General features: G+C 26.7%; 1 protein-coding gene and 1 non-coding gene across 14 annotated transcripts in view; both read left to right on the forward strand.

The window, feature by feature from the left end:
* LOC411347 (peripheral plasma membrane protein CASK) overlaps nt 1–16368 on the forward strand; it is a 258807-nt gene that overhangs the window by 190079 nt on the left and 52360 nt on the right. The gene's annotated exons all lie outside the window — the stretch shown is intronic.
* Mir3750 (microRNA 3750) lies at nt 12–137 on the forward strand. Its single transcript, NR_039441.1, has one exon. It is a non-coding gene; the product is annotated as a microRNA 3750 (primary transcript).

The following is a 16368-nucleotide window of genomic DNA, read 5'->3' on the forward strand; positions in this document are numbered from 1 at the left end:
AACACTAATGGTGAGCTCATCAGTAAAGCTTCATCAGCAGGACTGGTTTTACGATTAAATGGCCTATAGGGACAGTGAAGCTCAAAGGATACATTTGTATGAAAGCGGTGGTTAGGTGAGGATTTCCTAGAATTGTATTTTAGTATGCATCTCTCTGGAGTATAAGATCGTCACATAATTCTTGTGTTGAAGGATATCAATCACGAAACGAATAATTCATCGAATTTACCTTACTTTGTAAATTTTAAAATCAAATTTAAAAAAATATTTAATTCGATTAGATAACCAAATATTATGAGTAGCAATAAATAAGCAGATCAATATTTTAATTTTAAAATATTTGGAACTTTTGATTAATAATGAAATTGAATAAAAATTTTTATATGCAAAAATTCTTATTTATATATATAATGCATAATTATTAACATTTTTCCTGAAATCAATTAATAAAAGTCAATAAATAATTTAAACGGATAAAGAAATGCATAAATGAATAACATACATTTTTTATACACTTCTAATTACAAATTCATATTATAATATCCTATGTAACAATATTATGAATGTACTTTTAATTAGAGCATGGTTAATGGCACGATATAGATAGGAAATCCTATCTATATCTGATTGTTTCGCGTACTTGTGCCAAGTCAAATATGCTCGTTCGCCGTTTCTGCACAATTACGTCATAGCTATCCCTAAAATCGGTAATGAAAATTCAGTGATTAATTACATTTGTGCTGTGGTGATGAGCTAATCCGTTTTCCCTGACTTACATTTACATAGGTACATTGATACAATGCGGATTAATATGAAATCGTCATTTGTAAATCATACTGTTGAATGCAAAGTACACGGATGTATCGATTAGCGAGCACCTTTGTCATTTGATCGAATTAACAATCGTGTTTAATCATTATTATTTGGAATTCTTCGAATGCAGAATTAGAAATAATTAAGTATAATGATTGTACAAAAATATGTTTAAATCAAAGTTATCAAATAATCAATAATTTAAGAATATTATTAATAATATTAAATAAATAATTATTAGATAGAATATTGATAAGTTGAAAATTTATTATAAACTTTTCCATTTCGTTAAATTCTTCCATTTTTCTAGGAAAATAATAAAATAAAATGCTAATTCTGATTAAAAAATTCAAATTTCTTCGTCTATTTTTTGGAATCTTAAGGAATTATGATAAAGTGGGCTCGTTGAAAGAAACGCATGATTATGCCAATGACAATTTCGCGCAATATCTTGGAAATGAGTTCTCAGAGGAGGAAGTTGTAAAATCCAGCCATGTGCTGAAGTTCTTTCAAGTTAATCGTTAAAGTGATGCACAAAGGCGAAAATTTTAATCTAATTAATTCAGAAATTTAAGTATAGTTCATTTGAATGACAAGTTGGTAGATAATCATTCCCATCGGAACAATCAGAATGAACATTTACTTCTCCCTTGCGGAAAATTTTCGTGTTAGACCATGTGTAATTGGAAATAAAGGATTTGAATACATAATAGTGATTTTTTTTTAATATTATGATAAATATTACAAAGTTTAGAATAGAATGGAATAGTAGAAAGAATATGTTACATTTTATATTAATTCTTTACACAAATTGATCTCTGTTTCTCATAAATTATACACACTTGTTCAAAAATATCAAGAGCTTATTTAATAATTAGTCAATAATTGATATTAGCAGGAAATAGTTGTAATTCGTAAATTTCTTTTAGATGCAAATAAAAGTTAAATTAATATTGAATTATAATTGAATATTCTATTAAGTTAATTGATTTAAAATTATAAAATTAATATATATATATATATATATTTCGAGGAAGAAATATTTTTTATTTATGATTTGGTAAAATTGATAAAAAAAAAAAAGAAATTTCTTCATTCGTCACTTCGGTTTTTATGAATTTATATTAATAAAGCCTCGTTACGATTAATTTTCACCGTTTCTCCGTTGCGAGCAAATGAGTACCGAGGGAAAATGTCACGAATCGCTGACACGGCACTTAATTTACGGACACAATTTTATTTAAATGTGCACGTAGCCGAAGGTATGAGATTTTGAGGAAATGAAGAGCTTCAAATTACATGCACCGAGTCGTGTGCATCTAGAAGATATCCTCGACCTTCGTACTCTTCTAATTTCTTTAATTACAGTGTGCACTTACGTATTAACATCTCCTGTTTCAAACAGTGCACGTTTCTCGTTACACTTAGATAACACGATAAAATTTTCTTCCGAAGAATTCAGGATTCATCTTAATATTTTTGAATTTAAATTATATATTTTAAAAATTAAAATTAACAATTGTAATTTATATCATTTCAATCATAAAATCCATACGTCCATAATTTAATTTTTCCATTGATTGTAATATAATTGTACAATAGAAACGATTATTCGAATCAATATGGGATAAATTTGTTTGAATAAGAATTTATTTGAGAATAAAAAATTAAAAAATCAGATGATGAGAAAAATTCAGATAATAATTTATTTATTCTTTCGCAAAGTTCTTACATTGCAATCACATTTGTCACATTAATTATAACTTCCACCGACTTTATCTTGATTATAAGCATTATCTAATCCACGCAACTTACAAAGTTTCCCCAAAGCCTCGAAACAAATCGAATATTCTCTCAAAGTTTAACCGATTCTTATCAAACTTTGGCATGATCGTTGCTCTCAATTAACGTTACAAATTGAGCATGGCTCTTTGATGAAAGCATTCCCGTGTTTTCGATATGTCCGTGTGTGTTTAAATTCGAGAGAGGATACTCTCTGGTATCCATTCGAGGCCGTGTCAAGGTTTCACTTACAACGGGTACAGTTATGGTGACACGCTGAGAAAAGCAAATTAGGTCACAGTGTACGAAGGAATTTCGCGACAACCGGAGCTTGTAATTTCGCAATTTAGAAAATTGTTGAATCATACGGTTCCTTCAAAAATTGTAGCAAAAATTATTGTAGAAATAATTTTCTTTGTTTCTTAAATCTGCATCTTGTCGAGTATCACTGGAATTTTTTACTGCCTTTTTTTGAATTAAATTTCACATGCGTTATTATTTAAGATAATATTATTAACTTTATATATTTTATTGTTTATTTTATATTTGATAATAGTAATATTCTTATTCTATTTTTTACAACACATGTCGTATTTAATATATAGGAATTATTATTTCTTTATAGATTCAACAAGAAAAATTATACAAAATAATAAAGAAAAAGTCAAAAGTATCTTATTTAATGAATCATTAAATTATATACACTTATAAGATTCATGGAAAACTGAATCAATATAAATCAGTGGTTCTTAATTGATAAATTTATTATTACAAGTATTCCTATACGAAAAAAAAAAAAAAAAAAGGAAATTGACATATAAAATTTCAAGACACAAGAACGAACTCATTAAGTAAATATTTTCAACACGAGCACAATCTCATCATTACGTCTCTCGAGCATATGTACGCCATTTCTAGCCCGGTATTTTTGTTCAAGGGGGACCTATTTATCTTAAGAAACTAACGACCCGTTGGCATTTTAATTTGTACTCGCGATTTCGAGTAACGAATAAAGTTAACTGAATGGTCCGTTGACGAGAGGGAGAACAGCGTCTCAGAGAAATTGTGCGTCGTCAACCTCGTTTCGTTCTCACCGCCCTAGGAATGGAAATAAACGTGGCATTATAAAACGCGAGGAATCGCGTGTTGTGCTTACACCCTTCTCGTATTTAGTTTGTCAAGCCTTCCTCTGATTGTCGTCGTTCCACATAATCGTTCCTGCGCTTCCTTTAAACCGCTGGTTCTCAACTTGCTGCTGGCAATTGTTCTTTTCCATGGTCCAAGATTGTATTATATTTGATGAGATGTTTTGCGAATAGTCGGCGATTAAAATGGAAAGTTGAAGTTTATATTATGTGAGAGATATTCGTATTAAAAGTATTATAATATGAAGTAATAAAAAAAAGTTATATGTACATAGGTAAAATGTATTTAAACGTACTAAATTTGCAAAAATGGAAAAATATTACGTGAAAAGTAAAATTTCACAAATCATAAGTTTCATGAATAAATTCTCGTGAATAATACTTGTCTAACAAATTTAATAATGAAAGTTTTATAAGTGAATTTTGCGATATGAATATGACAGTCAGTTGATAATTATATTTGACTAAAAGTGTAAAAATTATGAAACAGAAATCTGTATTTTACATTTTATCTGTGTCAAAAAGAATTCTGCTCGTAAAATTTAGCGGAGAAAGTTCGTTAATTTGCATTAAATTTCTCTTGAATTTTCTAAAATAAAAAAATAGATTTAAAAAAATCAATTATTAAAATATCTTAAAATGCAATAATAAAAATCCTTAAATGACTATGAAAACAAGTCATTTTAAATTATTTATATTGTTATCTTTTGTCTCTTGAAATGAAATTTCACTTTGTTACTTTAAAATGAGATAAAAATGTACATCAAATCGAATAATTTGTTAAATGTTTTCCTAACTAACTTCACGTTTAAACTTTATAAAACTAGTCCTTCGAATTCTCGTTTTTATAAACTCTCGTAGAAACTTTCATACATATGAAAAGTCACACTCAGTCGCATTTTCGTGCAAGTTTATTAAAAATAAAGTCCTCTCTAAAGTTAGTTCACACTAAATTAAATTCGACGAGCAATTTCTAATTATTAGAAGTATGTAATAATATTTTTATGTTTATTATATAATTTAAAATAATTTTTAAAAGACTAACAATTCTCTCAACAATTATATTTTACATAAATTTTTAGTATTTTTTTAAAAGAAGAAGTATAATTTTAAAATATAGTAAAAATGTTTCATTACTTTGAGATAAATTGGAAGATGAGATAAACTATTTTTAGATCATTTCGAAAATGAAAAAGATCTCTTCTTAAAGAATTAAATCTACAAAATTTTTTGTCTTTAAAAAAATGAAAAAATTCTAACTTTGTTTAGTTATTTTTCTTTTCTTTCTTTCTTTTTTTTTTACTTTTCTATCGTTTATAATATTGACAACTTTGTATATTTATTTTGAAATATTTAACATTTTACAGAACATCCATAAAAATATGATTTTAATTAAAATTGAATGTTTGACGAGATGAAAATCACATTATCATTTTGATTTATAATTAAATAATTCGAATAAATTCTATTTGCAGCAGTTTTAATGCTTAATTATTTTAGAATTTTTTAATTTCATTCTTTCACTATTAACTTTGTTATCAGATAATTAACATAAATAACTAAATATCATGATAATAATGTCATTGCATATTCAATCTAGAAAAATATAATTTATAAAATATTAGAAAAATTTTAATATCAATATTCTAAGAACCATGGATAAATAACTATTTCTAATATATAACTAGATGGTGCTAGGAGAAAACTCGATGGTAAAGAGATTCTAGGGAATTTCTATTAGTCACTGCGCCATCAGCCGGTAAACAGTGGAAGCTCTATTCTGCTACCCTACAGAAAAGAGAAATGAACGCCCTCCGCGAAAATACATGGTTGGTTCACGATTACCCGTTTGATATCAAGGGTGTACATTTACCGACCAAACCTTTGCACCGATATGGATTTGATATTGAGTACTTACCTATGCATTGCACTTAAATTGTAATGCAAATGTGTAACTAGGAACAGTTAATATCGTATTATCGATATGAAAACTAATTAAATTTAATGTGATTTGTATTGAAAACATGATAACTGAAGCATAATATCTTTGAAAATAAAATTAAAAAGTTATTATTATTGGGGATGATTTTATGGAATTAAATAAATCTTTTAACAAATTAAGAATTAATTGCAATTTTTAGTTAAATTTTACTTTATTTATATTTCAATGATGTGTTAATATATTTTTGTATATGAAATATAATTTTAATATTATATAATGAAAATATATAGTTTAGAATCAATTATGATTATTAAATATATTGTGTACACAATTGTGGATTTTTATTTAAACAACATTAAAAAATAAAGATATAAAGAATAATATAAATTATAATTATAAATGTCATTAAAAATTGAAATATATTTCAACTCAATAAATACAAAGATATTTGTTTCATAATAATTGTTCAAAGAATTAGTCTTTGCATTTTAAACATTTCTTCATTCTCTTCTCGCATATAAATTACACCTCTTTTCTATTATTTAGCAGTCGCGTATCATTCATTGTATTTTAACAAAGCATATTATTGAAATGTTATTTTAGAGTCAAAACTTTCTCACTTTATTATTAAAGATATTCACAAATTTACTTTTTCACTTTGTGGTATTGTCTTTTATGCATTGTTTTTCATTTTAAAGGCATAATTTGTCTCAGTTTTATGAAAACCATATAATTATTCCTACAAATATTATTGTATTCCGAAATAACAATCTTAAAATACATATTATATAAACCTCTTGTAAGTTTCAAATATTTTTTTTTTTCAAATAAAAATATGGAAACAACAAACTTTTATTAGATATAATATTCTCATATTGAATTTTTACACTTTATCATTTCTATTGAATCGCAACAACTTGCATATTCGACATATCGATTCAATAAAACGATAAATTGATAAATTTCAATTTCGAAGGAAATCAACTAGATTCAATCGAGGAAGGTCGACGCAAAAGCATGGCAGTGACATTTTACTAAATATTGAACACGGTACTCGTAGGTAATAGGTATGCATAAAAACTTGAAGAATATTCCGTATCTTACTTAAAATTTTAAATGACGAGACAAATTCGAGCTGATCTGCGCTTCCAATACCACTCTAATAATTTTATATATCATTCTTCTCAATAACCACGTTATATTACTTTTTAAATTTATATAAATCGCGATACATATTTATTGATAAAAATTGCGATAATCATATATAATTAAAAAAGAAGAGAGAGAAAGAGAAAGAGAGAGAGGGGAAAAAAGAAATATCGCGTATATATTTCGTTTCATGTCAGAATTGAATTTTAAAGTGAGCTAAATTTCACGTTACCGGGATTCGGATGCATATAAAAATACCAACCATTAATCTCAAATGCAAATGAGCGAAGGAATAACAAAACAAATGAAGAGGGTTGAAAAATTCAGGAACTCGCGTGAATACTTTTATTGCATGGAAAACAACAAAATTGAACAAAATGTCGAGATGTTATTGAAAATACAGACTATTGTAAATAGAATTATCTTTTATAATTATAAAATTAGTTATTTTTCATAAGTTGTAAAGTTTATTATTTCATAGCTAGCAAAATTTATTGTTGACCCTCTTTGATTGTTTTTAAATACAAATGAATATTTTATATTATATTAAATTAAATATATAAGAAATTATATTCTGTTAAAAACAAATTTTTTTGTTTTGTTTTACTCATTCAATTAACTTTTCGTAGTAAAACTCATAAATTATTTAGTCATATAAATATAAATATAATTATATTATTTCATGAAAGATTCGTCTATTTTAAAATTTTAACACTATTATCTTTAAATTATTTTTAAATGGAATTAATTTTACAGAAAATTATATTCTATAAAAGATCTTTAATTTTTTCTTTCTTCGCTTCAAATTATCTTTTATTATGCAAATATAAAAAGAGATATTCATAGATTATTTGGCCGTGTACTTGTAAAAAAAATTAATTGTTCCATAAATATTCCAGAAACATTGGTGTAAAATACTTCTCTAACGTGTGAAATTATAAAAATAATTTATGTTATCTCGAAATGTAATTAACTCACGCAAACGACATGGCTTTTCGAAGAACCAAGAAATATATTTTCCTTCTAAGTATTTGGTTTTATGTATATCGTATATTATTAGTATTCACGATGTATTCTCCATATATTTTTTATCGTTGCTAAATTAAACGTGGAAGATTTCTCGAGAAATTCTAATGAACTCCGTGCTCAACTTTATAAATTTATATAATGATGGAAGCTCGTGAATACGAATATTTCATAAAAAAGAAAAGAGAGAGAGAGAGAGAGAGAGAGAGAGAGAGAGAGAGAGAGAGACGAAGTACGAGGGACCATTTTTTGGGATAAATGATTAACATGATATCCCGGAAGAAAACCAAGATTTAACGATTCCAATCTGTTATGATGAATTCCATAATCTTATGCATGACGTTAATTTTAAAGGTATAATTAAAGTTTCTTGCATGACCGCTTAAAGATTTATGATACGACATAAAAAATGGTATTTTGCGGGGATAAGATATTACATATTGTGTAGCCATTATGTTCGGTTATTTTAGAACGAAGATAATTGAGAAATAAATCTATCCTGTTAATGATTTATTCAAAGTTTACTTGTATAAGAAAAAAGTATTAAGCTGATTAATTGAACGAATTTTGAAATTTTATAACTGAAAAAATTGAAGTATTTATTTTATTTTTATTATATAGTAGGAATTTAAATATTTAAAGAAAAAAAAACATTTAAAAGGGAATAAAGGAAAATATTCAATAGTAAAATTTTTAAGTATTAATATAAAATATGAAGATAAAAATTATATTTTGAATATAACAATAACATTTTAAATAAATTACTCCATCGAAAATATGTTTCACAATTTTATGTTTCCAGAAGTTCGGAATTTGTATTAAAATTATTTAACGTATCTTAATTAGCAATTTATTTCAAACTTTATTTATTTCAAATTGTTGTAATATATTACATTACAACGTTATTATTATTATTTTCAAAAAAAAAAATCTACCTTTCCTCGTTTGTTTTCATTTTTTTTTTTTCACATTCATTTATAATCGATATTAGTTCACTTTAAAACATATCCATATCCGAATTTTCAAATTTCCACTTCGTCACTCGTGAAAATTTCAACGATAACAAACCACTCTTAAAACTATTATTACCAAAATTTTCTCTTTCGAGTAACGATTCATTCATTTATCCATTATCTCTACATTCTACAAGTGCGTCTATCAACAAAGCGACATTTAACATTTTGCACAATGTAACGACGCTTAAAAGCAGAGACAGAGGTGGTTGCTCGAAGTGGAAAAACTCACGTATAGTCGGCCTCCAGTGCACGGTCAAGCGTAGTAGCGATGCGTAAAGGGGCAAACTCGTCATGGAGAGACTCTCTTTAGCAAAACATATTTGATTCATGGCCGATTAACTTCTGCACGTACGCGTGCACACGGGCGTGGCGTGGCGTGGCGTGGCGTGGCGTGGCTCTCTGAAAATATGGAACTCGGTTTCAGCAACGTGAAATTCGTGCATGAAACGACAACGACCGTGGATGCAAGCTATCGAGCCTGCAAATAGCTCGTGGTGAATTTACCGCGACAAACGAGGAATTTCGAACGTTACGTTGGATGGAAGAAAAGAAAGAAAAAAAAGAGAGAGAGAGGAAGAAAGGAAAAAGGAAGGAAAAAGCTTGTAATAACGCAAAATTCTAGACATCATTTACGTCCTTGCGAAGGGAGTAACGTAATTGTTTGAATTTAGTGGCATTCGTGAAAAAGGAAATTTTTGTAGCTCTGCAAATATTCTTTTCCTCTTCTTTCTTTCTTTTTTTTTTTTTAATCATTTCGTTATTCGTTTCGTTTGAAATTCGTAGATATAAAATATTCTTATTACAATTAAGATGATTTTAAATCAATTTTATATCTATGATAATGGTTAATCGATATATTATGAAATTTATAAAAATCGTGATGCTACATATTTAAAAATTAAAATTTTAAAAGTATTGAAGTATTATCTGAATTAAAATATAATTTTTTTGCATTAAGAATTGAAGATTAATTTAATTTATTTTACAGTTTGTAGGAAAATGAAGCATATTTTATTTTATTCAAAAAGGAATTATACAATTCTTAAGTTAATTACTTTAGTAGACAGATTCAAGAAATGAAATCTATAAAATATTTTCAATAACGTTAGCATAAATTCTTTCTAAATTTCTTAAAATCTCTCAACAATTATTTCAATCTCAATTCTCGTGCAATTACTAAACAATGGCAACTAAAAATAAAAAGTCACAATGCACCTTGCATTATCATAATGCATAATACAAACGGAATATCGAAACGAAAGATCAATGACACGCTACTCCACGTTTATAATTAAACGCAAGAAACAAACTTGTTAAAAGTCAGTGTTTCATTGCATGATGGAAAATATTTAACTCTTGGCCGATCAGCGTGCATAAATGCACGCACATGCTCGCACGAAAGGAAATACAATTGGAGTGTACAGACGAAGCACGTAGCTGCATACGTATACACGTGGAATAGACGTGAACTGGAGGGAGGGGGGGGTGGAGGAAGGAACTGGAAATATACGAGCTCGCATGATGTGGAGGAACATACACAAACAGTGGAATAAGCTAACAAATTTCGTGGTGGCACGAAACGTGAATTATCATTATTATTTCATTGCATTGCGCAAAGTAGAAGGAAAAGAAAAAAAAAAAAAAGAAAAGAAAATTCCGTGAAACAAGTCGAACCACCCTCAATTGTGGGATGAAATATTACGAGAAAATTTTTTTATCACAATTTTTTATCACAAAGATATGATGGATCGATATTTGAGTTGCAGTCGATAATGCATATTGTATAATTGTAAGCAATTAAAAAGAGGATGAAAAAAATGCAAATGCAAAATTGAAATTCGAATTTTTTAATGGATAATGAATTTTGATACATATTAAGTTTATTTATAATAAACATTTGAACTTGGTAATTTCTATTAATTATTATACCAAGCTACTTTTGTTTATCAATAATAATTACTGGAAGTATTATTAATTTTGTATAATTAATTAAATATGTTTAAATTTGTTGTTGTATAGATATCCAATGAATTAGAGAATTCTAGAGTTTTAAATTTATGTATAATCATGTAATATTGATTAATAATGCAGTTCATTCATCATATTCAATCAATAATTGTTATTAATTTTCAAATAATATATTTTATAAGTTTTCCAAAACATTTCTTATTATAAAATCATAAATAAATATTAAAATTTAGTTTTTAAATCTGTAGATATATTTTTAATTATATATTTAATATATTATAGATATATTTATATTATTCATTCTACAAAACCTATTCAAGAGATTAAATATTTAAATCCTTATATCAATATATCAAATATTTCTATATTATTCAACTTTTAATTTCAATTCGGATCATTTTGCGCACAATTGAGTTCATATTATTATATTCTCGAAATAAAATAAATAATAATAAAGTATTAATAATAAACTCTGTCGTATAATAGTGTTTGCACATATAATAATTAAACAAACGAAATTCCCCGAGTAAATTTTGTTTAATAAATTTAACAAACAAATATTATTTTGCAAATGAATTGATAAATAAACAAAAATTCATTAAATCACTTACTATGAAATATGTTCCCTCGAATTTTGTTATGAATTTTCCAAACAACTTCGTATATTTTACTTGAAAAGTAATTGAACTATATAAAAGCCAAACTGATCAACTCCATCGACATTTAGCTTCTGCAAAATTAAAAACTAATCGCACATTTTCATTATAAAAAAAAAAAAAAGTAAACTTACTTAATTAGATTTCCAAGCAACTTAATCAATTTTCTTTTCTTTCCATATTCCAAAATCTATAAAATCATATAGTTTTCAACACTCTCTCCATTAATTTTCCGCGCAAGAAATAAATCTTAAAGAATCATTATGTTTCCTTTATAACAAATAATAGACGTTGCGCAACTCCTTAACCCTCATATTTCGTGACAAATGAAAGCCGTGGAATATCTTTCGCGATTTTCCAGATTCTCCACAATAATAATAGAACTTCCACGAAGAAGTAAATTTTCTCTTTAGCAAGTTGTAGCGGTCAGAGAGTCGAGCCAGAGGCGACATCGTAATGCCGTGTCCATATCTCGCAGTTTCGAATGCTAGAAAATAGTACATCGAGCGTCATCCAAGCTTCGAGGCATTCTCATGCCTCGCGGTAAAAATGAAGAGTGTATCGGACTTGAAAAGTGCTTCGCCAAGCTGATGGAAATTCTCTCACTTAAAACCATTTAAAACGGTTGAAGAGACTGCGCCCTTGTTAATTTTCGCCACGAATCCTTAAAAGTCGAGACAAAAAAATCCAATCCCAAGGAAATTAAATAATTAAAATAATTAAAACTCTACTTTCGCCAAATTTACCGCATTGTTCTTTAAATATTTGTCGAGATACGACGAGTTTCTTTTTCCTCTAATTTATTATTTCAATTTTCTTATTTCTTCTTGCTTCTTCTTTTTCTTTTTCTTCTTCTTTTTCTTCTTCTTCTTAAACGGTCGTTGCATTTTAAAAACTTTTTAAGTTATCTCTTAACTCGGTGTAAATATAACAAACATCTCGGTGGATAGTGGGAAGAGAAGAGGAAATGGTTTGAAAGGATGTTATATTATAGTTTACACGTTTTCGTAGGCGCGGTACGAAAAGGGTAAGTTCAACTTTTGGACACTGTCTTCCGAAGTTTCCTTTCTTAGTCGGGTAAAAGTTTTCGCTCTGAATTTCGGTACGTCGCAACAATAATCCCCTGTCCCAGTTTCCACGCGGGAAAATGTGATTTGTTTTTCCCCGGTTTCCGAAATATTAACGGAAACCGGAAAACAGACGTTAATATTCGAGGTATATAACGCCATCCTTAGAAACTAGAAATAGAATAGATTGTTTCGAAAACGTTTACCGTGAAGCGGTAAAAACCGCTTGTTATTCGTGTCAAGTTTTATAAGTGTGCATCGTGGAAAAATTTTTAAATTTTTTTTTAGAAATTTTTTTCAGAATTCCTCGATATTCTTTGGTTAGAAGAAACGTTTTATCGTTGATTAATTCATTTTGCTATGCGATTTAAAATTTGTATAGTCGATTCGTGTTTATTCTTTTAATAGACTTAAAGATAAATTTGATTTTTCAAATCAAAAATACTTATTTTTTTTTTAAGATTATCAATTGAGTATATAAAAAATTTTTTGAAATTTAGAGAGAATTATTAGTAACAATAATCTTTTTGGTTTGATAAGTCAAAAATCATAGAAATAAATGTTTTAAGCTCTATTATTAAGGACAATTGAATTTTTCGTATAATTAGACAGTATAAAACTGTAATAATTTTATATCACATTGATTTGTTGCACATTATTATGTAACATTGCAATGACGTAACAAAAAAATAACTATTTAAAAGAAATACAATACATGTTTCTAATTTTTGTAAAAATCAAATTTGAAATAAAATATTTGAAAATTTACATATAAAATATTATTAGTTACAGTCAAAAATTAAAATTTTCAATTTCAGATAAACAATATACATATATTTGAATCACTTCTTCTTTCATTGTTTTCTCAATTTTTCTTCAGTGAGAGAGAGAGAGAAACAAAATTATTTATACGCATAATACACAATGGATTTGAAAAGAAAAGAAAAATTGAGATGTAGACATATAAAATATATTTTAAGAGGAAAACAAAGATGACATGAACAACTATATTCAGAACATTTGTTTTCTTTTGACCGATATTCTTCGGATAATTAAATGTTCATTCAATTAAGTGGTTTATTCAGATCAAAGAAAAAGTATATATCTTCTTTCTACAAGTGGATTCGCTTTGTAAACTTGCTTCTATTTTTCCATATTTGGTGTACGGTTATAATTTTTGCTATTTATTTATTTATTAAGTTGAATTGCTTCTTTTAGATCATATTAACCTGTCTAATCCAAACGATCTCCGTTTTTTAGTGCTCGATCCTGTTAAAAATCATGGATAATTGTTCAATTATCGATCCACTTCCGCGTAATTTTTTATCGCGTTATTTTTAACAAGCAAGCGTTCACTCTGAAACTCGCGAAATAGATCATAAATGATTCACATTGAGCCGCGAGAATTTTTTAAAGCTTTCGCGCGGTATTTATTATTCTCGCGCCACTATAGCTTTTCATGTGATTTTGATAAATAATCAAAATACCATGAGCGATAAAGGGAATGAAAAATAGAACGCAAATATAATGAATCATATAAAAAAAAAAAGAAAGAAAGAAAAGAGAGGGAAATATGATCAGAAAAGAATATCTATGATATTGTAGGATTGAAAGTAATGTGATATCGTAGTATTGAGTAAATAATGTAAGTTTTCTTAGACAATATCTTTGAAAATGTTATTTCAATATTTATTTCGAAACAAATGGTGTAGTAAAATGGATATTTTATATTTATATTTTAATATTATTCGTATTTATTTTTTTATACAAATTGAAGTGAAATTTTATTTTCTTAAATATTTAAATATTCTTTTTTTTTTTTAGAATAAAATTTGAACTGATTTCTTCTCGAATATAAATTATATATTTTATGATTAATAATTTCTATATGATTTTATGCACTTTTTAATAGTATAATATACATTTCCAATATTTACCTGTTTCTTTTAAAATGATTTATTAAGAATGACTTAATAAATTTATGTATTTAATTAAACAAATATAATATTCAAATTTAATCTTCTTTAATATAATTGAAAATGATTGTTAGATAGAATAGAATTAAAAAAATTTAATGTGTGTATTAATTTATATCATCAATTTTACAATATTTTCAATCACATCTTTACAAATTTTTTTACAAAAATGTTATACAACAGATAACAAAGTTTTACTTTCAGAACTTTGAAAGTAATTGCAGCATAATTAACTCTTAATATACAATGATGATTCTTAACTATATTTTATTAAGGTACAATGAAAAGACGTCTGTAAGTCACGTGTTCGATACTCAAATGTATTTGTTAAGTGGCGACTGCTGATGGTTTATAATGCTCGACTGAGATTGCCAGTCTGGTTGAATAAACTCGATGAACTCTGAACGAGATATTAAAAGTTCGACAAGAAGTGGCGTTAAAAAAGAGATCGTGTTTCTAGTTGGTCGATAAACTCGTTACTCTTTTGAAATAGTAACTGCATGATCCTGAACAGACGTATCACGTTTTTCTCATAAATAACCGGTACCCAAGATTCAGTTAATTTAATTTGTTTCATACGTATAATCTTGTTAGATTAAACAAGGAAACTAATTGAACGTTTTCCTTTATTGCATTAGAAAATGAATTTATTGGTATATTTCATTTGTTTCATTGTCAAATAATTAATTCCTCTATCTATTCATGTATTTTGTATGAAAATTTATAATGATCTTTGTAGACAATATTTTCGTTTCAAATATTGAATGAATATAATTCAATATTATATTAATTTCAATAATTGTTTTTGCTCATTAAAATGAATTTTTTTTACAAATATTTGTAAATGAAAATATATGTATTATTTAATATCTCAAAGGATATTCATTCTTTTGATTAGATTTTTATATCGATTCTCGATTCATCTTGAATATTTTTTTCATCCATAATTTTTACTTTTTTCTCCACTTTCATAACTTTTTTTTTCAAAACAAGATTTCAATCTTTCAAAAATACAACATACGAGAAAAATCATTTTTTGACTATTTTCCCTTCCTAAATATAATTTTGGTTTTCATGCATTGGTTTTGATTAAAAAAAAAAAAAAATAAAAAATAACTGTAATAAAAAAAGTTGCACCATGGTACAAGTGTATTGATTCGGCATGTTTCCATGTTTGATTAACACTGAAAACTACTAAAATCCATCAGTTTGGCGAGATTTTTTTATTTTTACAGTTACTAAGCGTTTACACCTACGTTTAGACAAAATTAGTAATGCATTTTAATTAAAATACTATATACACATACTATCAAAAGTTACAACGTGTTTCGTAAAACATCATCTATTTAAAAAATAGTTAAATTAAAGTTCTGTTACGATGAAAAATCATTTTATAATAATGAAATGATTTTAGAAAATTATTTTAATATTTAATTTCGAATCAATAACAAAATAAAAAGAAAAGAGAAGGAATATTATATCAATCTATTTATCCATCATTGTAAAATTATAAAATTATCCCTATCAAAAATCCCTTTTGTCTCTGAAAACTTACCCATACACTTTATCAGAATAACGCCTAAAGCCTCTTAAATTAAAGATTGTATCATCTCTCCTCCTTAATTAACTATAATATATCCAACGACAGCCATCTTTCTACTTTACCACAAAAACAAAATCTAAATTTCCAAATCAAACAAACGAAGAAGTATAATCGTCCAATATCTCTCAATCCAAATATCTGGAATTACAAGGATCGAGAATTTAATCAGAAATTCAAGAGAATATCTCACGTTCGAGCAAAATATCAACATTGAAAGTTCCCCAA

This window comes from Apis mellifera, linkage group LG9 (genome assembly GCF_003254395.2).
Source record: "Apis mellifera strain DH4 linkage group LG9, Amel_HAv3.1, whole genome shotgun sequence".
NCBI lineage: Eukaryota > Metazoa > Arthropoda > Insecta > Hymenoptera > Apidae > Apis > Apis mellifera.